The sequence below is a fragment of the Lissotriton vulgaris genome, chromosome 5, assembly GCF_964263255.1.
Source record: "Lissotriton vulgaris chromosome 5, aLisVul1.2, whole genome shotgun sequence".
In the NCBI taxonomy this organism is placed as follows: domain Eukaryota; kingdom Metazoa; phylum Chordata; class Amphibia; order Caudata; family Salamandridae; genus Lissotriton; species Lissotriton vulgaris.
In genome coordinates this window covers 1147150964-1147178035 of record NC_141693.1, presented here as the reverse complement: position 1 = coordinate 1147178035, position 27072 = coordinate 1147150964, and the positions used below count along the sequence as shown (strand labels likewise).

Genomic DNA, 27072 nt, shown 5'->3' with positions numbered 1-27072 from the left:
GCACAGAGAGGGACTACGCAATAATGCCATGGAACTCGTGCCTCTTGAAACACAGATTGGAACAGTTCGTCAAGAAACACCAGTCTACAATGATGTGGCATCAGAATGTGCTACCGAAAGACAAATTGAAAGAACAATTCCAACAATTGACAGAACTGCCTCTGGCTACTTCATCAATTTCGACAACTTTTCTGAAGATCAAAACGACCCTGAAGTGATGCCAGAAACAAAGACTTTTAAAGAAAAAGCAACAGAACTCTTTCAACAAATCAAAGAAGTATGTCTGGATGCACCGTTGATTGAGCATTGGATTATTTCCGGGGTATTTATACTCCTACTATGCCTAATTTTAGGTTTAATTTTAGGAAAGTTTATTACAGTTCAATGGACACAGCAAGTCAGAACATCAACTTAGTCCTCAAACCACACAGATCATCCCACGTGAAGAAAAGAGAACTGTCAACAGTAAATGTCACAGCCATTCCAATACCCGGGGGGGTAGTATGGGGCAAAACTGACTATGAAATCTATGGTCCGGTTGAAATCCTGAAATATCCTCACCAGTTCAAGGTTTCCTTAAGTGACTTTGTAAAACCAAGTACATTTTCTGATGATTGGGATTTTGAAAGTATTAATAATATGATGTCTGATTTAGTGTTGTCAGCAAGATTTACAGAACATGATTATTTACAAGGTGCGTCTAGTTATGAACAGATGTACTGCTTCTTACATTACGGTGATCATCACTTGCATAAATCTGCACAACCTAGAAATGTTTTTAAGTATAACCAATGGGAACATTGTGCTACTCCACCTAAAAGCAGTTCTAAAACATTCTATGAGAAATTTCAGTACTTCTCAGGGTTTAACACCAGTGATGCAGAAACGTTTTATTATAAACTGTTAGATAAAACAGGGTTGAAAACATTGCTGACAAATACTAAATTGATATATTCTGAAGCATTTTATGAAAAAATGATGACATTTGGTTTTGATTATTGGAGAAATAACATTGAAACAAAAACAATTTGGGGTACAAAAGATTGGCAGGTACAAGGCCTAGAAGCATTATTTCGAGCCTGCATGATCCCAGAACAAATATTGTTCTTAAATTACACAATTCACCAAACAACCTGTCTTGGCCTAGCTAAGATTAAAGACCTTAACAAACCGTCTATTCCGAAGCCAATACCTGATAATGCAACAAAAGATATTGAGATAGACGTATCAAAAATTTTACATCCAAACAGAACACATCCTGATTGGAAAAAGTGGTTAATCTGGCCTATTGACACAAACAACTGTCAAGATAGATTCCTGAACAAAACACAGGGGTTGACAATGACTAGACAAGACACTAGATACTCCCAGAGACAACATCCAGGGATAGTAACAACATACAGTGTAGGGAAACTGTGCCTCGAATGGCTAGAAACATCCACACTGGCAGAAATTAAGCAACACTTATCTTTACTTAAAGATGGTGCTGATTTGCGCGATTTCATTCTGGGACCACGCAAACAGCGTCAAAAACGTTTCATAGCGACCAGTATATATGCGGCTTACAACGAGGCTTGGAAAGTCACACAAATTGAAACAGCTGAAAAAATACGAGAAATTGATCGTATTAATTTGGAAAAATCACTTTCTGTTGTGGACAATGGGTTAATGACTCTGTCTTCCAGAATATATTCACTGGACAGTATTGTATCATCTGCGATAGATATAATAGACAAAGACTTGCTAATGTTACAGCATGGCCAGTCGCAATTGCGTTCTATTGTACAGTTAGGCTGGACGCTGCAAAATCTTCGTTCAGGCTATGTGCCATGGCGTTTAATCAACACAACGTCATTGTTTTCCATCTTTAACCTTACTGATAAACAAATCAGCTTGGCACAGAAAGGAGCAGACTATACAATCCTGAGCATCGAAAAACTTGAGAGATTACCTTTGACAATGTCAGAAAGTCCTGTCATTGAATGGATAATACACGGGATTATCACAATTCCGATAACAACTTTCCGATTTAAAAATTGCCTTGAATACATACCGACTGGCCAGTATGAACGTTTGGGTAAAGGATACATTAAGTCAGCATGGAAATTACCATACACACACACATGCTATAGTGACAGCAACAAAAATGTATTTCTTAGTGGTGAAAACTGCAAACATTCACTAAGCGGTATACTTTTGTGCCAGGGTATTAATTTACACGGAGCCTGTGAAGGAAATTCAAACAACCTTTCATGCCACCAACATGTCACACCTGCAACGCAGATAGAGCCTTTCTTTAAACAGCTCTCGAACAGGAGTTACATTCTAATAACGGATCACAGCTGTTGTGGCCTTTTGCCAGGGAAAGCATATCTCGTAAGCGTAACTTCCATGGTCAAATGCTGTATGCAAGCATTGTTTCCAAACGGCCCTGGAGACTCCGAGACTCCCATATGGCCTCGTTTGAACGTCTCTTCTATACGAATTGATACTTTAAGCAGAATGAAGTCTGTGCTTTTGCAGACAACAGTGCCCATCACGTCCTCAAAAGAGACGTATGATCTCCAAGTTGCAAGGACAACATCAGAGATTCATGAGCTTTTATCAACAAATTGCCCCGTGCATTTCACAGAAATGCTTAGCCAAATTCTTAACATGTCGAGTGCCATTGGCATCCCAGGCGTATTTAAGACCATTTTTACGGGACTGTTAACACCATTCAAAGCAATTCTGGGAATCATTCCTAATTTTGTCCATTCAGTCTTTGGCGGCATCCCCCTATTTTTGGGACTTGTAGCAGGCATTTTATTTTTGACCCTCCTGCTCCGATATGGCAAGCCAAAACTCAGACATGACTCCGGCAGGAATGGAAGAAACAATCCTAGCAATACGCTACCGGACCGAATAACTAGAGTCCTTGGATTGGCCAGGCTGAGAGATCTGAACATGACCTGGTTTCTTTCATTCAGACCTATATGGAACACCTGCATCTTACCTGTGCTTCGATGTATGCTATGCGGAGATGAGTGCGTGTTGGACACCTGTCTTGCACTTCCATCAGCAGTACCAATGGATATCGATACTTTGCTAAGTCCTGTAACGGCTCACGCATTGTGTTGTCCCCAGCGGCTACCAATCCTGATGACGGCATTTATTGAGACTCCTGTGCTACGACTAGGTGGTGACAGTGGAGCAAGAAATAAAAGCAACATCACCCAGGTACGACCCTCTGTGAGCATTGCTGATCCAGACTTTGATGATAGCAATCATTCTCACACCTGCCAAGTTACAGCACTATCGAACTTGGTCGAACTGTCACCTGATTTTGTAGACCAATTCTTTGAGAGCCTGTCTGATATGATGTTTTCCCCTGAACATAAACAATAACTTTGGAAAGCATTCCGACACACAGCGTTCCCATGAACTCTGAATTCGGCCTTCAGTTTTGATCAACAAAAACTACTGAAAAACGTTGAAACTCTATTCCCCCGTTCACCATGAAATGTTTTTTTTTAATTGAACTATTTTTTGAAATATTTACCTTTTTCTGGCACTGAAATTCTTTGCTTAAAGTAGACCTATTCATAAAGAACAGAACTTCTATTTTTAGGTAATTCTAGAGACATAATAACTTTACACCAGCCTCTAGCACATGTTACAGTAATTGCATTTCTATGTGATGAAATTATCTCGCCCTTCTTTTCTGTATAAAGAGATATTTCATGTGTAATTTTTTCGCAAAATCATTCATTGATTACATATGCTATAATTTTGAATGATTTCTATGCTTAAAGACGTACAGTACAAATAATTCCATGTATTTCAAATACGCCATTTCAAATGCGAATATGTATTTTGGGGTGGGTAATGTTACACATGCATCTTATTGCTATAGTTTTTAGTAATTTGATGGACATAAATTCGAGGAGTGGGTGTCGTGTTCTAATCTAGGACCCCGATCAATACTGTGACCTTATGCTCCTATACGGCTATAATCCATTTATACCCCTATAATGGCATAAACGATCAAGAGCGATATTTCAGAAACTCGTCTCTGGCCTAACACGATCAGAGCCACATTTCAGAATCTCTTCCTCTGCAGCTCAGCGGAAATGACACAGTAGAAGCCATTATCTAAGATTCCTAGATTACACTCAGAGTTCTTCAACAAGATAAAGCTCAGCAACCTGGGAAAACCCCACTTGCTATTTTTTGATTAGTAATAGAACTCTAATGAGCACTGAGAGACGATCACTTCCTAGTGACATCTTTATTGACGTCTTATGTCCAAAAACGTACGTCAAACAAGGCACCTTTCAGGTATAAATATTACCAACGTTGCCTTAAGCAAACGCTGCCTCAACGACATCGATGATAGCGATGGTGTGGTGAACACAGGAGCAGATCAGCTGTCCCCTGCAGAGCCCAGCAGATACAAGCTGCCCACTGACGCTGCCCCTCCTCCTCCTCGACACGCTGAGAGAGACGCTGTCTTTTCTCCTGCCGAGAAAATCCAGCTCCGGCGTTTCCAGCCTACTCTTGCGAGTGAATGGATATCGAGTCCTGGAAGGAGATACAAGACCTCCAACATTCTATTTCAGAGGTATGCTCTTGACTAAACCCTTAGAGAGAATTCTTGAAGCAAACCTTGGCAAAACTAACTTAACTAAAACTGCTACTTACTTACTCCCTCCAAGTATTAGGCTTAGGTCAGGTACACTGGGGTAGGCGTAGTTAGAAGCACCAGTTGAGTACGTTAGCTAAATGTATATATGAATGTATATATTTTATTCATTTTAACCATTGTATGGCTAAGAAACCATATCAATGCTTTTACAGTATTATTTCGCAATCCTCATTTTACTGTACGCACCTTTTATAATAACAAGTCTTGCAATTGTGGCAATTCATTTCTCTTGCATGAGAAGAAAGACTGTTCAATAAATAATACCTTTTATTGAAAACGCCCGTCTCTCTATTCTCTGCATCTTGGTGAAAGTAATCTGCACAACTGACTGAGTAAAATAACTGTCTATTGTTTCACACGACTCTAGAGATTGACTCTTATTCTAAGGAGCAAAGTTGTCATGTTTATGCGGTTGTTGGAAAACTGAATCCCTTCTTGTCTGTACCAGGGAAGCTGATCACTTCCTATTCAGTCAAGAAAGTTTCCAGTGACCTCTGAGCTAGTTGGTAACAAACCCAATTAAGTTTAGCATAGTCAGTAGAGACCTGGAAGACCGCACTTCTACGTCTATACTATTGTTTATGTTATTCCAATGCGCAGGGCCTATTGGGAAAATAGGAACTACACTACAGAACCTGGGGGTAATATTCGATGACAAGCTATCTTTTGTCAGCCATGCAAATGCTGTTGTCTCCTCCTCCTTCTATACCCTTAGAATGGTTAGAAAACTCCTGCCTTTTCTTCCTCCCAGTGCTGGCAAGACCCTCATGTGTACCTTGGTACTATCTAAGGTTGATTACTGCAACGGACTTCTATGAAATGCCCCAGAGAAAGTCCTTAATAAAATGCAGGTAATACAGAATGCGGCAGCAAGAATTTTGACCTGAACACCAACGTTTTCCTCGATATCCCCAATTATCCGTCAACTTCACTGGCTCCCGGTCAGATGCCGCACTAAATTCAAGACTCTGTGCATCGCGTATAAAGCCATGAACAATATAGGACCGGAGTTCTTAAAAAAAGCTTTGCGCACATACACTCCCAAAAGATCCCTACGTTCATCCACGGCCCATCTACTCCCAATCCCGCGTACAAAAAAAGTGACTTGGGGAGACAGACGATTCATAGTGGCCGTTTCCAGATTGTGGAACACCCTCCCCCTTCATATTAAAAATAGTCCATCCTTGATGGTATTCCGAAAACAAACAAAAACATGGCTCTTCAATCAGTAATACCATCTAGCGCCTCCTTAGCCTCGATTCAGCGCCGAGACACCCCAGGGTATTTGCGCTCTATACAAATCGTATAAATAAATAAATAAAATAAATAAATACCATTAACATTAACTTGGCCACCACTTACTTGCATTATTTCATTTGTGTTGACAGTCGTGATTATATGTGAAAAATATATGATTGATAAAAATTACACAGGAGACAGCAATTTAAGTCATGTGCCTTATTGTTTGTGAAAATGTTTCCTGCATCTAGGTGTTTGAGATACATTTGTTATAATAAAATTGACATATGCGATACTTAATACGCTGATGGAAGTAACCAGTAACTCGAAAGAACCACTTTTTGTTTATTATAATTTACTGCAGCATATCTGGTATTCATTCCAGAAGTATTTGGATCCGATATATTTACTAAGGAAAGGGTATTTTTAAATAGTATTGTCCCTGAACAATTAATGTATAAAAAAGCGTCTGTAAAATTTACTAAGGGACAACAGGCAGCTTCTGGAGGTTCTGTTAATTCTTCATAATGCCAACCCACAAGAGTAATATTCTGTTCTTCCATATATAAATTATCACAGAATATGTTATCACAGCCCCAGCCAGGGTAACCATTACCCTTCGGCTTTTGATGGTACAGACATGGTCTGGCATAAGCAAATCCGTATGTTCCTTTTACCTCCACAAACTGTGGTGGCCGAGTGTATGTGTAGTTAACAAGTGACAAGGGGTATGCAGTTCAAAGGCTAGTGACAGACCGGATAGGCTAATAGGCGGTCCCCTTCCCAAAGAATCTCTTATGAGTATTCACAAACACATTATTCATGGCAGCTCTCTTGTTGCTTCTCATGGGGAGGTGTTCAGTTACGCTAAGTGTACTTGCAAGATGGCCGCAAGGGAGGAAGGTCGGAATCGAACTCCAGGGCGTGTGGATCACTAACTTAGTGCAAATCCTCCCCCGTCCCGAATTACCTACCCCAGCCTCTAACCCAACTCACCTTAGACTCTCCGGGACCGATCAGAAGGCAATCCGGTGAGCAGAAGCACTCCGTGCTCCTTCCTCGCCCGACACTCCTGCGAAGTCTTGAAGTCCTCCTTGGATGCTCATTGTAACGGAGCCCCAAGCTGCCCCTGCTAGCCCGCCACTCTTCACCGGAGCCGTGCCGGAGGTCCGTAGCAGAGCTGTAGTGAAGGGAGAACACGCCACAAATCACTCCACATTCAATCAGCTCAGCCGGGCGTCCCGTGTATATGCCGATGCGACGGACTGACCCTAAGATGGCCACCCCCAATGGACTATAGCCTCTCCTGTAATCTTTATTCAGCCCCTGTTGCGCATCGGAGCTCGTGGCGGTGAGTGCGAATTTCCCCCACTAGGCAATAGTGCAAAGGAGGCTCAACGAATCGTTGAAAGACGCGCCCAGTCGACCGGCTGGGTGAGCAGATCCGAACCGATACTGCCTGTCCCCATGATGGCCGCCCGCGAGTGATTGCAGCCTTTGTTCCACTGCCTACAGCCCCTGTTGCTCTCCGAATCACGGTTTTGGGGAGTGTGAGCTGCCTCCGCTTGTAAATTGGGCAGAGGAGGCTTATTGATAACTAAGGCGCGAACTTTAGATAGGGTGGACGAGCAGTTCTCTATCGTTACTGCCTGCCCCAAAGATGGCTGCCCTCGAGTGACTGCAACCCCTCCACCACTGCCTGCAGCCCCCGATGCCCACAGAATCACTTCTGCTGCCTCAGGATAAATCTGCTAAGGAGGCTCTCAGCTATTTCTGGAAAATATGGCACAACCTTGATATTGGGTGGAAGAACAGTTCTCTATGGATACTGCCTGCCCCAAAGATGGCCGCCCTAGAGTGATTGCAACCCCTGATCGCACTGCCTGCAGCCCCTGATGCTCATTCAATCACTTCCTCTGCCACAGAGTAAATGTGCAAAGGAAGCTCAGATCTACGAAATAGACCGTCAATCATAAAAAAGGCGCCCTCGAGTGAATCCAACCTCCCCTCTCACTGCCTGCAGCCCCGATGCTCACTGGAACACTTGCTCTTCCTCTTCCCATCTCCCCCCTTAACACCTGCCATGTCGCGTCCATGGAGTGAGTAACCCCACAGCCCAGTCTAACACACTAATGTCCCCTCTCCGCAGAACAAGACATCACAAACCCACTGTCACCTACCCGCTCAGTCACGCGCCGCGACCTCTCCCTTAATCCAGCCCCTCGGACTTTATCCCAGCAAGACTCTCTGCTCGCTGCTCCGCCCCCAGAGTACCCAGCCTCCTCCAGATAGAGCAAACATTCATTCCCAATCCCCTGGCACTCCCCTCCCGAACCTCTATGTAAGCCAGCGCCCCTGCGAAGTACATCCCCCTACCCTGCGACGACCATCAAGCCCAACACCGACCCCCACCCCGATAGTCGCAACAGCAGGAATACGCAAACCATACACCTCTGGCCTCAGACTGTCATAGCAGCCCTGTAGAACTCACGTTCCCCGCCTTCTATGCCACCCCTGCAGAAAACACGAGGCCGAATTCCGATCACAACCCTTGGCACCCCCAACAAGGGCCTAATTTAGAGGCACCATTACAATATAAGCAGCAAATGATACGAACAGCAAAAAACAACTTTACTCAGGCCAGCCCCCTCCACCTCAGGAAGGTCCTAGCCCCGCTATCATCTCCCCAGCTCCGGAAAACATGGCACACCGTCTGACCTGCTTAGAAAGTCAGCTAGAAATAATTTTTCTGGGCCTTAACGAAATCCTAGCCAACCTCAATAAATCCCCAAAACCCCAGCAACATCAACCTTGGTATCCTTCTCTGACCAACTTTAACCTTCCAAAACACCTGATAGGACCTCCAACCACCCGCGAGACACAGTTACAGAGTCACACTAGGCCTGACGTAGAGACCTTGCTACCGAGTCACACAAATTTCATAGCCCCGGCTCCACTGAAACAAAGTCTCCCAAGTTAGGAGGTCGAGACCCAAACATGCAGACTTACTAGCATCATAGATGCAACGTCTGGAGAGACCCAGACACGTAGACTTACCAGACCCATAGCGGCAAGGTCTGAAGAAGAAGCAGCAGCTCTGGCCTCCACTTACAACCCACCTCCCACAACCTCCCCAACTCTAAAATTCAAGTAATCACGGGCCTCAGAAGAAACTTCCTCCCACAAAACCCCCCAGACCTCCACCCCTCCTCACCTCCATTCCTTGGGCCCCTCCGGGATACAATCTCAGCAAATCAGGGTTCTCCACCAACTGTATGCTCATCAATTGCAGCTCAGTCACTAAACACGCAACAGAATTAGCAGAAGCCAACCGCTCTCAAGACATTGACATTGCATTTATCACGGAGACTTGGTTAAATGAGATCTCCCCACCATGCATTGATAGGCTCGTGCCTCCGGGTTTCACTCTCATAAACAAAGATAGGACAGATCAACGTGGTAGAGGTAAAGCTATCATTCACAAGGATCACATCGACATCATGGAAATGGACGTATGTAACTACAACTCCTTTAAATTCCTTACTGTTAACATCAAAACTAAGGCCAACAATCCAATAATCTGTCACCTCCTCTACCACCCTCCAGGTAACAATCCCACATTCGGGGAACATTTCTCAGACCTGATTTCACATTGCGCACTCGGAGACGCCAACAACCTAATCCTGGGTGATCTGAACCTACGTTGGAACGAATCGAGCAACACGCTAATTCAATACCTAAGCAATCTTCTATGTGACAACAATCTATTCCAACACTGTTCAGAGAAAACTCACAATAAAGGAGCCACCTTAGATTCCATCAACGCTCACCGAGATGCTATCACAATCGACTACATTCTTTCTGTGGACTGGTCGGACCATCAGATGAGTCTATTCCATATCAACCAAAAAGTGCTATTCCGGCCTCCCACACAAGACCCACCCAAATGGTCTAGAAATCTTACCGCTCGCTCTACAACTTGAACATGGGGGACCTGCTAGATCAACTATCTCTCTTGAAGAAAAAAAAAAAAAGCAGGGGGGCGTGGCTTCGAGGGCGAAGATGGCGGACGCGGCTCTGTAGAGCTCCTGCCGGCCCGATCTTTATCCGCTAATTTATCCTTGCCCTGACCCCTCTTCCTTCATCTACTGCTGTAGAGGTGCTTGCTGGTGACCGGTGGAGCACAGTGGTGTGGTCGTTGGAGCTCCGGACCACCATTGGCGCGTCAGTTGGAGGGTGAGCCTGCTGGGCCTACTTGCCGCGTGGTGAGCCGGGACCTCAATTTTTGTCCCGCCCGCCGGCTGGCCTTGGACGCCGGGCAGACGGCGAGCACCTGGGCCCGCGAGGTTGGAGCGGAGTCGCCGGAGGTGGAGGGACGACGCGCCCTGCTGCTGCGTCCTGCGGAGTGGTGTCCCGACGAGGCGACAGTGCGGATCCGACAACCGCCCTGTTCATACTGCTCTAACGGAGTCGAGGGGCTTGCTGAGCCGACTGGAGCGGATGGACTGGCGGCGATACCGGGTGGCTTGGTGTGCTCCGGACGCCCCGGCCGGGGCCTAAGTGGTAGACATTCGCGCGGGGCGACCCTGCTACAAGTGCGTGTTGCCTGGTTGTCTCTGCTGCCGCCATGACTAGAGGCGGGGGTGGCACGGCCGCCACTAAGACGGGACCTATTGATAAATTCACTGGCTCTGGAGGAGGTGCCGGGGCGGCTGGTGGGGGCCAGAATGCTGGACCGGACAACGCGGCGCTGCTGACGGCCATCACACAGTCCTGTGACATGCTGGATGCGAAGATCGGCGCGGTGGGTGCCGATGTGATGCTGCTGCGTCAGGACCTTCGCAATGCGGTCGCCCGCATCACTGAAACGGAGACCAGGGTCACGGCGGTGGAAGGAGACGTTGGCGCCCTCAAGAAGAAAGTTGCCGACCTGGAGCAGACTCAGCGGGGCCTAGCACTTCGTGTGGAAGACGCTGAGGGGCGGGCGCGGCGGAACAACCTGCGCTTTGTTGGCTTTCTGGAGGACTGTGAGAAGGGGCCTATGGACGCTTTCCTATCCCGGTGGCTGGAGAGCTGGCTACCCCCGGACACCCTGTCGCGCTGCTTCGTGGTGGAGCGCGCACACCGCGCCTTGACGCAGAAGCCGCCGGCCGGGGAGCGGCCTCGCCCGATCATCGCCCGGATCCTCAACTTCCATGACAGGGACGTCATTCTCCGTGAGGCGCGGCTTAAGGACGCTCTGCTCTATGATAATCATAAGATCATGATTTTCCCGGACTATACCAGACTGGTCCAGCAGCAGAGGCATTCCTTCCTGGCAGCCAAGGCCAAGCTGCGAGGCCTGAAAATTCAATACTCGCTGCTCTACCCGGCCCGCCTCCGGGTGATCTTCACCTCTAAGACCCATTTTTTCGATACTCCGGAGGCCGTCTTCAGATGGACCGACGAGGCGGTCAGACTTCGACCACACGTCCAACCGGGGTTGCACTCCGGGTCATCGCGCAGCTCATCTCAGGACCGGAGCGATCAGCCGAACAAAGGGAAACGGCATCGCAAGTCTCGTTCAAGACGGAGGTCCTTGTCCCGAGACCCCCTTCTGGGCGACACGCAGCCTGATACCGATCACTCTGGCAAGGACCCCTGATCATCATCCGCTGACTGCCTACTCATTGCCTTTCATCTGTGGCCGTACACTGCGGCGGCTGCACTTTGGTCGGTGGAACAAACATTGGTTGGTGCAGTATTACCTTGTTCTTTGGCGAATGCTTGGGACCCTTGCGGACTAATGTTTTTTGTGATGCATTGCTTCTGACCTTGATGTATGCTTGAGGGGGGGTTTGGGGCACGTTCTATGGGCTGCCTCCTCCTGTTGGGACTGGGGGGTGGTTTTGGGAGTGTGTCTGGTTGGTTGCAGGGGGGCTAGTTGGGATCCATTGGCATGGCTGGCTTTTGGCGCTATGCTCTGGGCCTGAAGTACCGTATGCCGCGACAGATACTTCATTGTTTCTTGAGGTATAGGGGTGGGGGAGGGGGAAATGGGATGTTGGGTTGCTTGTGGGGTGGGTCTGGTTACGAGGGGTTGTGGGGTTCGGGGTTGTGTTCTGTGGGGTGCACATGCTTTTTGTGACCTTTGCAACTGTGGTGTTGGTGGCCTGGGTCGGGAGCTGGGGATTGCGGGAATTGGCTCATCGTGACAATGGCTGATGTTCCACAGCTAGCGTCTCCTGGCGCTTCCATGCGTATTCTGAGCTGGAATGTTCGGGGGCTCCTGGACAAGATTAAGCGGGGGGCTGTGCTTCGCTGGGCGAAGAGGGCCCTGGCGGATGTGCTCCTTCTTCAAGAAACACACATGTTGGGCACTAAGGCATTGAGTCTGCAGCGGTTTGGCTTTCACCAGGTGTTCCATGCCGGGTTTACTAGGGGCTCGAGGGGGGTGGCCATTCTTATCCACAGACGGTTGCCTTACACTCATGAGCGTCAGTGGCTCGATCCTCAGGGCCGATTTGTGTTTGTACAGGGGAAGATTGGTGTAGAGCCTGTGGTGTTTGGTAGTGTGTATGCCCCTCCCCCGCTGCAGTGGACCCTTGCGGAGCGGTTGTTTGCCCTATGGACTGAGCTGGATAAGTTACTTACCTGTAATCCTAGTTCTCTTCCAGGGGTATCCTCATCAAAGTCATAAGCACTGAATATTCCCGCCCATGTGGGGGACCCCGGAAACAATATAAAAATATATATGTATAAAACACATATATCTCGCTCCACATATATGTATGTACATATATCATTTTTCTCACATCAATGCAGCCCCAAAACTGAGGCTAAACAATGCAAACACATATACATGAACTGCAATTAGTAAGGAATCAAAAAACACATTAGGTCAAAAAACCCTTGAACTTTGTGTTTTAATGAGTCAAACCACTCATAAATCCTGAAAATTGCTTATAAATAGACATTGTTAGCCCTCAGGCTGCATTGCAAAACAATATCATAGAAAATGAAACCATTTTCACAATAACTGGCACCGTGCCTTTAAGGCAGCCATGACCCCAGGCTTCCCATCATGCCTCAGGGGTGACAGTTAGGTCAGTTGTTCTTTGCATAACCCTGAAGACAGGGCTCAACCACAAGATTGAAAACAAAACAGTACCAAATCTCATTTACCTGGGGAGGCGGGTGGGTTGCTTATGACTTTGATGAGGATACCCCTGGAAGAGAACTAGGATTACAGGTAAGTAACTTATCCTTCTCTTCCAGGGGATCCTCATCAATAGTCATAAGCACTGAATAGAATAGCAAGCCCATCAACCACCTGCAGGTAAATGAGAAGTACATGACCCAACCAATCATAACAGCTAAAAGAAACTCTAGCTGTTAAACAGATTCCTCTGGGAGGCCTGGCCCACCTGGGTATCTGCTCTCGTGTCAGAATCTAGACAGTAATGTCTGGTAAATGTATGGACAGACCTCCAGGTCGCCGCTTTACAAATCTCAGACATGGGCACATCCTGCAGGTAAGCCGCCGTGGCTGCTCTACCTCTAGTAGAATGCGCCTTAGGGGAACCCCCTAAAGTCTTCTGTGCCAATTGGTAAGCAAGCTTGATACACGAAACGATCCACCTGGAGATAGAACGTTTCGAGGCTGCATGACCAGTCCTGATCGAACCGTAGTTAACAAACAATTGATCAGAATGTCGAATAGACTTGGACCTGTCCAGATAGAATTTTAAAACCCTTTTCAGGTCCAGAGAGTGTAACGCCCTCTCAGCTGGAGTAGAGGGATTAGGAAAGAAAGTGGGTAAAGAGATAGACTGATTGACATGAAAATCTGATACCACTTTCGGCAGGAAAGAAGGATGCGTTCTAAGCACCACTCTGTTCAGATGAAAGACTGTATACGGTTCTTTAGTACATAGGGCCTGAATTTCGCTCACCCTACGGGCTGACGTAATCGCTATCAAAAAAGCCGCTTTCCAGGAAATATGCTGTAAAGAAGCTTTATGAATAGGCTCAAAAGGCGAACCCATCAATTTTGATAGGACTAGGTTCAGCTCCCAAGGCGGAGCAGGAGGCCGAACAGGAGGGTACACTTTCTTTAGACCCTGCAGGAAATCTTTTACTGCAGGAAGCTGAAAAAAAGAAGTTTATGAAGGTGATCGCCTATAAGCTGTAATAGCGGCTAAATGCACCTTAATGGAGTTAAACTTCAAACCTGCTTTAGTCAGGTACAACAAGTATGGGAGAACTGCTTCTTCCTGACTTTTTACCGGATTGTGACCATTCTGCATGCACCACATATAGAATCTCTTCCACTTGCATGCATAAGAATGTCTAGTGGAAGGGCGTCGTGCTTCTTTCAGAATGGACATGCAGTCCTGTGGCAGCCCTAGATGGCCGTACTGTATGACCTCAGGAGCCATGCTGCCAAGTTCAGTGACGGAAGGTTGGGATGCTGCATCCTCCCGTTCATCTTCGACAACAGGTCCTGCCTGCATGGAAGCCTCTTGTGAGGAGACACTGATAGGTGAAGTAGGTCTGTGTACCACCATTGTCTCGGCCAGTCGGGGGCAATCAGGATCATCGTTGTGCACGAGTGGTTCAGCTTGCTCACCACCTTCGGGATCAGCGGAAGGGGTGGGAAGGCGTACACAAACTGCCCCGACCAGTCCATTAACAGAGCATTCCCTCTCGTTCCTGGTCGATAGAACCTGGAGGCGAAGCTTGGGCATTTGGTGTTTTCGTCGTCTGCGAAGAGATCTATTGAAGGACGACCCCAAGACTGGAAAATGTCGTCTAGCACTTCGTCGTTGAGAACCCAGTCTTCTCTGTCTTCGAAGTGCCGACTTAGAGCGTCCGCCCTCACGTTCTGCTCTCCTGGGAGGTGGACTGCCTGAACAGACAACTTGCGAGCTAGAAGCCAATGCCAGACGCGCTGAGCTTCCAGAGACAGAGTCCTTGAGCGTGTTCCTCCCTGCTTGTTTAAATAGTACATCGTGGTGGTGTTGTCCGTCTGTACTAGAATCATTTTCTCTTGAAGCGAGGGAAGGAACGCTTTGAGAGCCAGGTGAACCGCTCTCAACTCCAGCAAGTTGATATGATAAGTGCTTTCCTTGGGAGACCACAGACCCTGCACTTGTAGGGGTCCCATGTGCACTCCCCATCCTTGCAATGATGCATCTGTGATGATCGTTTGTGTTGGAGGCGGTTGATGGAAGAGAACTCCCATCTGCATGTTCTGTCTCTTTGTCCACCACTGGAGGGAAGATTGAGCAACCTCCGACAAAGTGATCCGATCGTCCCACTGATCTGAGTGTTGGTCCCATTTGTCCTCCAGATCCTGCTGAAGAGGACGCATCCGAAGTCTGGCGTTCGGTACTAGGAAGATGCAGGAAGCCATCGACCCCAAGAGCGAGGCTATCTTCCGCACCTTCTGGGACCTGTGGAGAAGAACTTGCTGGCACTTGAGGGCTATCGAAAACTGTCTCTCCTCCGAAGGAAACACTTTTCCTACTTCGGAGTCTAGCAGAGCTCCTAGGAAGTGGATCTTCTGAGTTGGTTGTGAGACAGACTTGTTGAAATTGACATGTAGACCTAGACGTTGACAAAGTTCTATGCATGTCTTGAATTGATTCCTTACATTGCCTGGAGTTGGACCTTTCAACAGCCAATCGTCTAAGTATGGGTATACGAAGACTCCCCTGCGGCGTAGAGCTGCCACCACCACTGCGACACACTTGGTGAACACTCTGGGAGCCGACTTCAACCCAAACGGGAGGACTTTGAACTGGTAGTGAGAGGTCCCCACCCGGAATCGAAGGAATCTTCTGTGATCTTACCGTATTGGAATATGGAAGTACGCATCTTGAAGGTCCATCGAACACATCCAATCCCCCTGCCTGAGATGTGGATATATCTGATAGAGCGCCAACATGCGAAACTTTTCTTTTCGTACATGCAGATTGAGTGTTCTCAAGTCCAGAATGCTATTATAAAGCAAAATGACGCCTAGTACTCTGCTAGCGTAATGTTATTTCTTGGATGAGATCATTTAATTATCGCATCCTATACCCAATTCAATGTATTTGGATAAATCAAATTTTATATTTCATTTCCTCATGCAACCCAACCCTATATAGAGAACAACAAATGATTTTTTTATATATATGTGTTTGATTTCAATTTAATTGAATCAAATTTCTTATTCATTTGGTCTATTTTTGACACATTTAAACAAACAAATATATACATATACACACATCACTTTTTACATATATACATATACAATACATATAAACAATGATAAATTGGTGCGGTATATTTTGATAGCCCAATTTTTTACATAGGATGCTCGCTCCTAGTATATAGCCTCAGCATTCCTTGGATAGTAAGCACCTCCAGTCCTATTTACAAAGAGTGTATCAGATCATATTAATTTTTAGATCCGTTCAATATCCTTTTTACTCTTTGTGAAACCAATTGTTTCATTTATAATTTTCAGTATTTTGGCTCGCGTCTTCTCTCAAACAAAGGTGTCGACGCGTTTCAGCCCACTAATTTTGGGCCTCATCAGGACTTGGGCTAGTGTAATGATCCGTCTACAAAATCATACAAAAAGTAACCAATTATTGAATGTATTCATTATAGCATGAATTCAGAGTCAGGGTTCTATATACACTATATACAACAATATACATCTTTTAACTGTTTTTCAAAACCTTGGAGTGGTCAGGCTCTATAGGCATATCACCTCTCATTCACTTAGCGGCAAAATAATATGCGTTAGTGGAAAGCATTCTATCTATTAACTTACACCTCTGCCTGCACATTGTGCTACAAAAACAGAGAAAACACAGAGAGAGCACACTGTGTATTATATGGGCGTGCACCAATCGAATCCACCTTAATCCCCATCGTGCTCTGTTTAAAAAAACACACAAACTGTCTGTGTATTCTTTAGTACTTACATCTAATCGGAATCCTCGGGCTTTCCTATAAAAATTCTTATATGTAGTGGCCCTTTAAACCAGAGTTGTGGCGTCCCAGCGTCTCGGAAGTCCTACATGGGTAATGTGGAAGCGTGTGAAATCACTTGACTCTAACTATCCAAATAAACGAGGTATTCCTCGTAGAATGGCGAGCTCTATCGCCTCTAGGAACTTACTTTTCTGACGGTCTTCTTCTTTTCTCGATTCGCTACGTGCAGAGCGGGGCAGCTATCCCTGTCTCTCTTTCTTGTCCGACGCCATTCTGACCGACCGGAGCCTGAAGTTGCCGGTCACGTGATACACCAAGCGTCTTAGTCCCAAACAGTAAAAATGGACTAACGGACCCGTCCTATTCATAGAAATAAAAGAAATCGACGGGGATGTGTTTACCTATGTGTACTCTGCCAATCCTAATTAATCTATAGTGTTTTGTGTTGGCTAAAGTACTTCATAAACCCGCAGTGGTATTAAACGCGCACAGAGGACGAAATCACTAGGGATACCTCCATAGTACCAAAATAGAACATAAATTATAACGTAAATAATAACTCTGGGGGAGACCCACTGTGGAGGGTCGAGGTGATATCGCCTACAGTCTGCCACTCCGCACAATCTTTCATGGTGTATTCATGGATATACACATCAAATATATACAATTTTATACATTTTTGAACAATTATTTATGTACACGAGCTGCTTTCACCACCTACTCTATAATTCAATTATCTCACAAATATATCGAGTACAACCTATATCCAGTGTGCTAGCCTGCAACTTAAGATAAGTCCAGAATGGGCCTGTATTCTTCCTTCTGGCCCTTTTTTCTGACCAGAAAATACCTCGAGTACACTCGTTTCCCCCTTTGGGACACCGGAACTCTCTCGATGGCTTCTTTCTCGAGGAGTGTAGCTACTTCTGCTTTTAACCTTTGTAGCTGGTGACTTGATGTTGACATCGGGGAAACGTGCGGAGGTAGACGATGGAAACGAAGACAGTACCCATTCTGCAGCGTAGACAACAACCATTGATCTTTGGTGATGGCCTGCCACTCTGTCCTGTGATGCGCAATGCTTCCCCCCACTGGAGTGGGTAACGGCGCTGGGGGAAGTGAAGACTCATTGCTTCTGCTGCGCTTTATTGAAGTTGTTGCCTTGGCGCTGATTTCCATTTCCCTTGGAATTGCCCTTGCCTTTGTACTGTGTCTTTTGCTGGCCCTGCTGGTTCTGGCCTTTCTGCCATTGAGGGGTTTGAACCCTCTGCTTCGAATAACCCTTGTTGTTCGAACGGAATTTCTTCTTAAATTCCTTTTTCTTCTCGAGTCCCACCGCTTTGAGGGTGTCCAACTCGGTCTTCATCCGCTGCATCTCCTCATCCGCACTTGCTCCAAAGAGAGATGTGCCTGAAAAAGGAAGGTTCAGGATTCTTGCTTGAGCCTCCGGTTTTAATGCTGTGAGGCGTAACCAAGATGTTCTCCTTGCTGTAACTCCGTGCACATAGCCATGTGCCGCCAGCGTTGCCCCATCTGCTGCCGATCCTATAATCTGGTTGGAGACTTGACTGCCCTCCATCAGAACCTCCTCAAAGTCCTTTCTGTCTTCTTCAGGGAGCTTTGCGGTAAATCTCTGAAGTGAGTCCCACAGAGACCTGTCATACCTGCCGAGCAGGGCTTCCGCGTTAGAAACCTTGAGGAAAGAGGCTGAGGTGTTACACACCCTTCTCCCCCATGAGTCCTGCACCTTGCTATCCTTATCCGGAGGTACCGTGGATGAGGAAGCCACCGCATTGGATTTTCTTGCCGCCGTAATGATCACTGAATCTGGCGGGGGATCAGCTTTGAGGAACAGAGGATCCTCTTCCGGAGGACGATACTTTTTGAGAATCCTCGCTGGAACGGACTTCACCGTTGCCGGAGTGAGGAAGACTTCATTCACATGTTCCATTATACCCGGAACTAACGGCAACAACGGTTTGGGTGCTGATCTTTGCTGCAGGGTTTCGAATATGACAGTCGTCTTGACTTGTGGAGCTGTCATCGGTACTCCCAGTTTCAGGGCTCCCCTGCCCAAGATATCTTGGAAAGAGAAAATATCCTCAGTTGGAGAAACTCTTGAGCGTGGACTGTTTGTAAGAGTCGGGGAGTAATCCCTGTGAGATCGTGTTCTCGACGAACTTGAAGAACTACTTGTCCTCTTGGACCTAGATCTTCTGCTAGAACGCGTCTTGGAACGAGATCTTTCTCTGTGACGAGAATGTCTCTTGCTTGAGTGCTTAGAACGAGACCTTTCTCTGCGGGGAAGAGGTTGGTCTCGATATCGCTTTAGGCGCTCTGCCGTCTCCTTGTCCTTTGCCCAGTGGTGAAGAGGTCTATTCCACCTTGGGGAAAGATGAACAGAAGGAGACTTGTGGACGGGATCCTTCTCAGGTGTACGCGACCGTTGAGGTCGATCCGTTCGATCCTGTTGCGATCTTGCAGGGGATTCGGACCTCCCCCTATTAGATGCGCCGCTCCGTCCATCCGAGGATCTGCCACTCCGAGATGATGAGGAGGATGAGGAAAGACTCACCAGAGATCCAGAGGGAGACCTTGAGCGAGATCTTTCTTCTGCAAGTCTCCGTCTCTTGGCGGGGGGATCCTGCACTGGAGATTGTTCCACCTCCGCAGCCGATGCTGAACCTGGAGAACCCAACTGTGGCTCTAGGGCATGAGTCTGGACCAACAAGTCACTTTCCTTGTCCCGAACCACCTCCTTTGATTTTGTAGGAGTAACGTTCTTTGTTTGCGAAGAACTTCTCTCCCTGGATCTTTGTTGATCCCTCGACGGTGGTTGTATCGACGTCGAGCGCCGAGCAGGAAGACGCTCCCTCGACGTCGACCGTGATTTCTCCGTCGACCTCGGGTGGCGATGGCTGTCCTTCGACGTTGAAGGCTGTCTGCTCGACGTCGATGGAGGCTGTTTCGACGCCGATCGCCGTTGATTTGACGGCGACTGGGCGTGCCTCGACTCCAAATGCCGCTCCGACGTCGAACGCTCTCGTCCGGGCGTCGACGTTGGCTGCATCGAGTCGACCGATGATGTGTCGACGGAGGCTCCCTCGACGTCGAACGACCATGGCTAGTCGTCGACGGAGGATGGCTCGACGTCGAACGTCGATGGACCGACGTCGACAGAGAATGCCTCGACGTCACAGCATGACGATGCTGTTTCGACGTCATACGGCTCTCCGTCGAGCTCTTCCGCTGCGACGGCGACCTGTCCCTCGACCCTGACTGAAGCGGAGGTACCTTCAATGTAGACGCTGAAGACATCTTCTTCGTCGCCGTCGACTGCTTCTCCAACGCCGATCCCGACGTCGAATGTGAACCAGTCGGGGCTCCTCTCGACGTCGACCGCGTCTTCCGACTTTTCTGCTTCTTGGGAGATCTTCCTCTCTCAGAAAGCCCATAAGCTCTAATCTTCTCTCGATCCTTAAGAGTCCTGGAAGTTAAAACCTGGCAGTGTTCACAGGTTTTAGAGGAATGAGAGTCTGGTAGGCACAGGATACAGACTGAATGAGAGTCAGTCTTTGCCTTTTTCCTTCCACATGAAGGACAGTTGTTAAAGAGAGAAGGCATCTTTGACAGGAAAAAATACCTTTTTTAAGCACAAAAAGTGTTCAAAAAGCACTCTATGTCTAAAAGACGTCGAGTGAAGTCAAAAATTCTAGTAAAAGCTGAATATTGTTTGACAGAAAGTCAAAAAGAAAATGAGCTGTTTCACCAGGGTCCTGACTGAAGGAGCCGGAAAGAACAACTGACCTAACTGTCACCCCTGAGGCATGATGGGAAGCCTGGGGTCATGGCTGCCTTAAAGGCACGGTGCCAGTTATTGTGAAAATGGTTTCATTTTCTATGATATTGTTTTGCAATGCAGCCTGAGGGCTAACAATGTCTATTTATAAGCAATTTTCAGGATTTATGAGTGGTTTGACTCATTAAAACACAAAGTTCAAGGGTTTTTTGACCTAATGTGTTTTTTGATTCCTTACTAATTGCAGTTCATGTATATGTGTTTGCATTGTTTAGCCTCAGTTTTGGGGCTGCATTGATGTGAGAAAAATGATATATGTACATACATATATGTGGAGCGAGATATATGTGTTTTATACATATATATTTTTATATCGTTTCCGGGGTCCCGCACATGGGCGGGAATATTCAGTGCTTATGACTATTGATGAGGATCCCCTGGAAGAGAACCCCCGTTCCCTGGCTGTGATTGGTGGCGACTGGAATGATGTGGTGGACATGGCGCTGGACAGGCAGAGGGGACGGGGGTTGCGACTGTAGCCTCCCCTACACGGTTGGGTGCCATGATTGATGGTCTTGGATGGGTGGATGTTTGGCGGCACCTGCATGCGGAGAGGCGGGAATACACATACGTCTCGGCTGTGCATGGCTCCCTCTCGCGCCTTGCTTGTGTGTTTGTACCGGGGGCCTTCCTCGACAGGGTGAAAGGGGCGGCGATCTGGCCTCGCGGGCTGTCTGACCACTCCCCCGTGGCGGTCCAAATTGATCTTTGTAAGGCGCGCCAACCGTTCCGGTGGCGGATGTCTACATGGCACCTGCAGCGTCCAGATTACTCCCAGCATCTGCGCGGTGCGATTGCCCGCTATTGGCAGGACAACCTTACGGGGGGGGGGGGGTGGACGCGGTGACGGTCTGGGAAGCTATGAAGCCTACCTTGAGGAGTATAGATATCGCCTGGTGCGCTTCTGCTCGCCGGACTCGACAGGAAAGCATTGTTACCGCTGCGGCGCGAGTGGAGGAGCTGGAGGCGCAACACAGGGAAGTGGCTGATGATATAACGCTGCGGCTGCTTCTACAGGCGCAGCAGTCTTACTCCTTGGTCTTATTAGATGAGGCTCGCCAGGCGTGGTTGGCTACGCGTAGTAGAGTGTACCAGTGGGGTGACAAGTCTTGCACTATGCTCCACAGGCTTTGTCAGCAGACTTTGCAGCCAATTACTCTGCCGGGGCTTCTTGACGACGCCGGGGTGGCGATAACGGACCCTGCGATCCTTGCGGCAAGCTTTGCGCGCTATTATGGGCGTCAGTATGCCTCTCGGGAGAGCCTTTCCCCCGACAGCATCGAGGGATACCTTGCGGCAGTCCCTCCGCTTGCTGTCTCCGATGAGGTGCGTGATGCTTTAGATCTCCCCCTGACGGCTGAGGAGTTGGGCGACGCACTGGGTCAAATCAATGTGGGTAAGGCACAGGGGCCGAGCGGGTTCCCCAGCGAATTCTATAGGAAATTTCATCTCCAGCTCGGGCCACATTACAAGCGGGCGTTAGAGCAGGCGCGGGAGCGTGGCAGCCTCCCCCCGGACTGGCGTCATGCCGAATTTGTGGTATTCCAGAAGCCAGGCAGACCCCCTGATCGCCACGAGTCTTATCGTCCCATATCCCTCATTAATTTTGAAGCCAAGCTCCTGGCCAAAGCGCTCGCGAACCGCCTGCTTCCACACATTTCGGCCCTGGTCCACCCGGATCAGGCGGGCTTTATGCCGCGCCGGGCGACGAGACACAACATTCGGCGGGCGCAGGCCGCGATCGACGCGATTGGGTCTTCCGGGGATCAGGCGGCGCTTCTGCTGGCAGATATTGACAGTGGCTTTGATTCGGTCAGCTGGACCTATCTCTTTGCTCTTCTGCTGCTACTGAACTTGGGCCCGGTCTTTGTCTCCTATGTAAAGTTGCTTTATACGGATGTCACCGCCTCGGTGCGTGTTTCTGGGGCGATATCCGCTCGGTTTCCTGTGACCAGGGGCACTCGTCAGGGGTGTCCCCTCTCCCCGTACCTATTCGCGCTAGCTATGGAGCCACTGGCCGCCCGGGTGCGCCAGGACGCGCTTTATCGAGGCTTTGTGTGGGGGGCAGATCACTCGGACTGCATAGCTTTGTATGCCGATGACGTGCTTTTCTTCATGACTGATTTGCAGCGTACGGGCCCTCGTATCCTTGAGTTAATGCAAGAGTTTGGTCAGGCGTCGGGGCTCTTTCTTAATCCGCGCAAGTAGACCCTATGGGTGTTGGGGGGTGACACAGTGTGCTGCCCATGGGCTGCGTCCCTTCAGGTAGCTGTCGATAGCGTGAAGTACTTGGGCGTTTTCCTCTCTGCCTCGGCCTCGGTGGCGTGGGATCGGAACGTTCAGCCGGTGTGGGATCGGGTCCAGATGGACGTCAAGACGTGGACGCGTGTGCCCCTTAATATTTATGGCCGGTCGGCCATCTTCAAGATGGTGGCCCTGCCTCGGCTTCTCTACCAGCTGCAGAACCATCCATTTAAGATCGACCCGCAGTGGTTCCGAAGTGTTAACTCTGTGCTGGGCCGGTTTCTGTGGGCCGGGGGTGCCTCCAGGGTTGCGCTGCGCACGTGCTTTCTTTCTACATACTGCGGCGGCTTGGCGTCCGCGGATCTGTTGTCTTATTATCAGGCCTCCTACCTCCTAGTGCTTAACGAGTGGTGGTATGGGGACCGTAGTGATCCGGCCTATGCTCTGGAGCATTCTCTGATGGGTGGTGCCTCCCTCCACACCTTACTGTACTCGGCCAGGCAGAGGAGACTGCTGCCGAAAGTCACCCAGGTGGTCTTTGCGATCTGGCGACAAGCCCTGCACCGTATGGGTTGGTGGGGTAGACTGACGGCCGAGACTCCGTTATGGCGTAATGGCTTGCTCCCGGCGCTGGCGTCTCTTTCCGGGTTTGGCGGCTGGGACGCGATCGGGATTTCGTCCCTCGGCCATGTCCTCACTGGCACTACGCTTAAGTCCTTTCAGGACCTTAGTTCTGAATTTAACATGCCCAGGTCCCAATTCTTCCGGTACCTCCAGTTCCGCCACGCCCTCGCCCCTAGCCTGGTGGGCTTAGAGCAACTCCCCGACTTTAGTCCCATTGAGGCAAAACTTTTTATGGGAGACCTGGGCGACAAGAAGGTCTCCCAGATATACCGCTCCCTGGTTACGCACTGCTCCCCTTCCCTCTCGACATTGAAGGCCTCCTGAGAGAATGATGTTGGCCCCTTGGATGAAGATGATTGGCGTGAGGCCCTTGAATCTCCCCGTGGTGCTGCTATAGCCATCCGCCTTCGCTTTATCCAATTCAAATACCTTCACAGGGCATATTATACTAGGGACCGTATGTGGCGAGCGGGTCTTATAGCTGCTCCGGAGTGTCTGAGTTGCGGTACTGAAAGGGGGACACTTTTCCATACCGTGTGGTCCTGTGAGAGACTGACTAGATTCTGGGCTGGGGTTTGGGACTGCCTGTCGGAGGTGTTGGGGTGGGACCTGCCCCGTACCCCTAGGCTGGGCCTTCTTCATGTCCTGGAAAACGTTGGGGGTAACATTTACAAACGTCACCTGTTGCTGCTAGGACTGGTGGTGGCCAAGCGGGATCTGGCCCAGGCCTGGAAGAGTGAACGGGCCCCCCCGCTTGGTGCATGGAAGGCAGGATTGGACTTTCTCATGGGCCTGGAGCAGCCTGTATTTGAAGCCCGGGGGTGTCCCCGCAAACATTACAAAATCTGGAAACGGTGGGCGGACTACAGGGGCCTGGCCCTTGACCCCCCGATAGACATTGACGATGTACTGCCTCCAGATGTGGATCCTGTACCCTAGGCTGCTGGCCGACACCGCCTTTGCTTTTCATCTCATGTTGCTAAGCTGTGATCACGTGCACTGGATTAGGGTGGGATAAGGGGTGGGTAGTTTGGGAACGGGGTTGGAGGGCGTTCTTGGGGATGGGTGGGATGGGGGAGGTTTGGGGTATGTCATTCTAAAACTCTGGGTTCAATGATGTGCCTTTACATATGTGTCATTGACAGTCTCCTCCTGACTGTGGAGGGCTGTACCGAATCTTGCTTGAACTCTTAATAAAAACGGTTTTGAAAGAAAAAAAAAAAAAAAAAGCAGAGCCATCTCTTCCAGATCATGGTTTGACTCAGACATAAACGAAGAAAAGATACTATTAAGAGCCTCTGAAAGACCCTGGAGGAATAATCCTACCAATTTCCACCATAATCAAATCAGATCAGTCCGGAAGAAGTACAACATCCATATCAAGGAGAAAAAATCTGCTTTCTTCCGCTCCGCACTGGACAATGCAAAGAATAAACCCAAGGAGCTCTTTATTATCATCCGAAAACAAACATCCAAACCAGCCACGTCCACTGTTCAGGCATCCAAGGATCTTTGCGAAAACTTCGCCAACTTTTTCAATGACAAGATCTCCAAGATAGAGCTCTCTCTGGTCTCTAACAGCTCCCTTTTCAATAGCTGCACAACTGGATCCCTTGACACCGCTCTCTCACCACACACCAAACCCTGGCTACTCTTCCACCCATTCATGAAGCAGAGATAATCAACTTGATCTCCAACTCCAAGCCCTCCGCACACATCTTAGATCCTTTACCTACGCAACTGACTAAAAAACTGAAATGCACCCTAGCCCCACTTTGGTGCAAGATCATAAACAGTTCCCTTAATAGCTGAAGCGTCCCAGACTGCCTCCAAGTGGGTCGAGTCACCCCTCTGCTGAAAAAACCTGGCCTAGACACGTCACATCTGAAAAACTTCAGACCTGTCTCCAACCTCCCTCTTCTTTCCAAAATCTTAGAAAAATGTGTATTACAACAACTAACGCAACACTTGGAGAGTATCAAATTTCTTGACTCCCATCAATCTGGCTTCAGGAAAGGCTGCAGCACAGAAATCGCGATTCTCAACATCATCAACGACATCCACAAATCTCTGGACTCAATCAATGCTGCCTCCTCCTTCTCCTCGACCTATCGGCTGCATTCGATACGGTTGACCACAAACTTCTCATCAATGCTCTGCAAGAGAGGGCGGGGCTTAACAAGATTGTCCTCAAATGGTTCTCCTCTTTCCTACACAACCGCTCCCAGAGAATCAAAATCAACAACTTTGAATCGGACCTGCACCCAATCAACAGGGGAGTTGCTCAAGGATCAGTGCTCTCCCCTCAACTATTCAACATCTACATGCAACCCCTCCCCACCCTACTCAAAAAAGCCAACATTCCCTTCCATCTGTATGCAGACGATACGCAGATCTACTTGGAAATCTCATCTGCGAAGGACATTCAAAGACTCAACGGCATACTGAAGGAAGTTCAATTCTGGTTGACAAGCAATCATCTAAAACTGAACCCTGACAAAACTGAACTACTCCTCATTTCTAACAAAGCAGAGAACCCCCAAATGGTAGATTGGCTAAAAACCATCAATGCGCTCAATGGAAACCTCACCCTGGCGGACTCTGTTAAATCACTAGGCATCACGCTAGACCAAAAACTGGACATGTCCAAACATATAAAAAACTCAACCAAGAGCACCTTCCACAGCCTAAGGTTACTGAACAAAATTAAACCTTTCATCCCTCCCAAAGATCTCAAACAAGCCACTCAATCATTGGTGCTGTCAAGTCTAGACTACGGTAATGCAGCCCTCACAGGAATTCCAAAAGCACATCTTGCCCTCCTCAAAACAACCCTCAACGCGGCTGCCAGAATGGTGACTGGACTCAAGAAATTTGAGCACATCTCACCGGCACTAAGGGAACTCAAATGGCTCCCAGTCGATATGCGGGCTAATTTCAGAACAGCTGGTCTTACTCACAAAGCCCTACACACCGGAAAACCTGAATACCTGGCGGCCAAACTCAAAAATGCAGGACAAAACAGGAACCTCAGAAGCTCAAACACCCTTCTACTCATTCCACTGAAAGCTCGTAAACAAAAAACAGCGGCCAGATCATTTGCAGGAAACGCACCCAAATTATGGAACTAAATTCCTCCCCACATCAGAAGTAATCCCTCCTTTAACTTCAAAAGCCAGCTCAAAATCCTGTTCCTCGATCGATCCCTAGTGAACAGATAGGTCTTGTTGGAGCGCCAACTATTGACTCAACACTCTGCCTTGCTTATAGGTCAGCTAGTCCCTATGCTTTTCTCTGGCATTGCATCTTCTCAGTTTCTTTATTTCAGGATTGTCCGCATCTTTGTATTTGTGTTTACCATGTACGGTAATTGTTGTAAAGCACTCCGATACCCACCGGTCAGGTCAGCGCTATATAAAACTCCGCAAATAAAAAAATAAATATA

At 48.2% G+C, this 27072-nt stretch overlaps 1 protein-coding gene across 1 annotated transcript in view; it reads right to left on the bottom strand.

Annotated features, from left to right (window-relative positions):
* The window catches only part of CCDC172 (coiled-coil domain containing 172), a 651707-nt gene that overhangs the window by 572008 nt on the left and 52627 nt on the right, over window positions 1-27072 (bottom strand). The window lies entirely within an intron of this gene.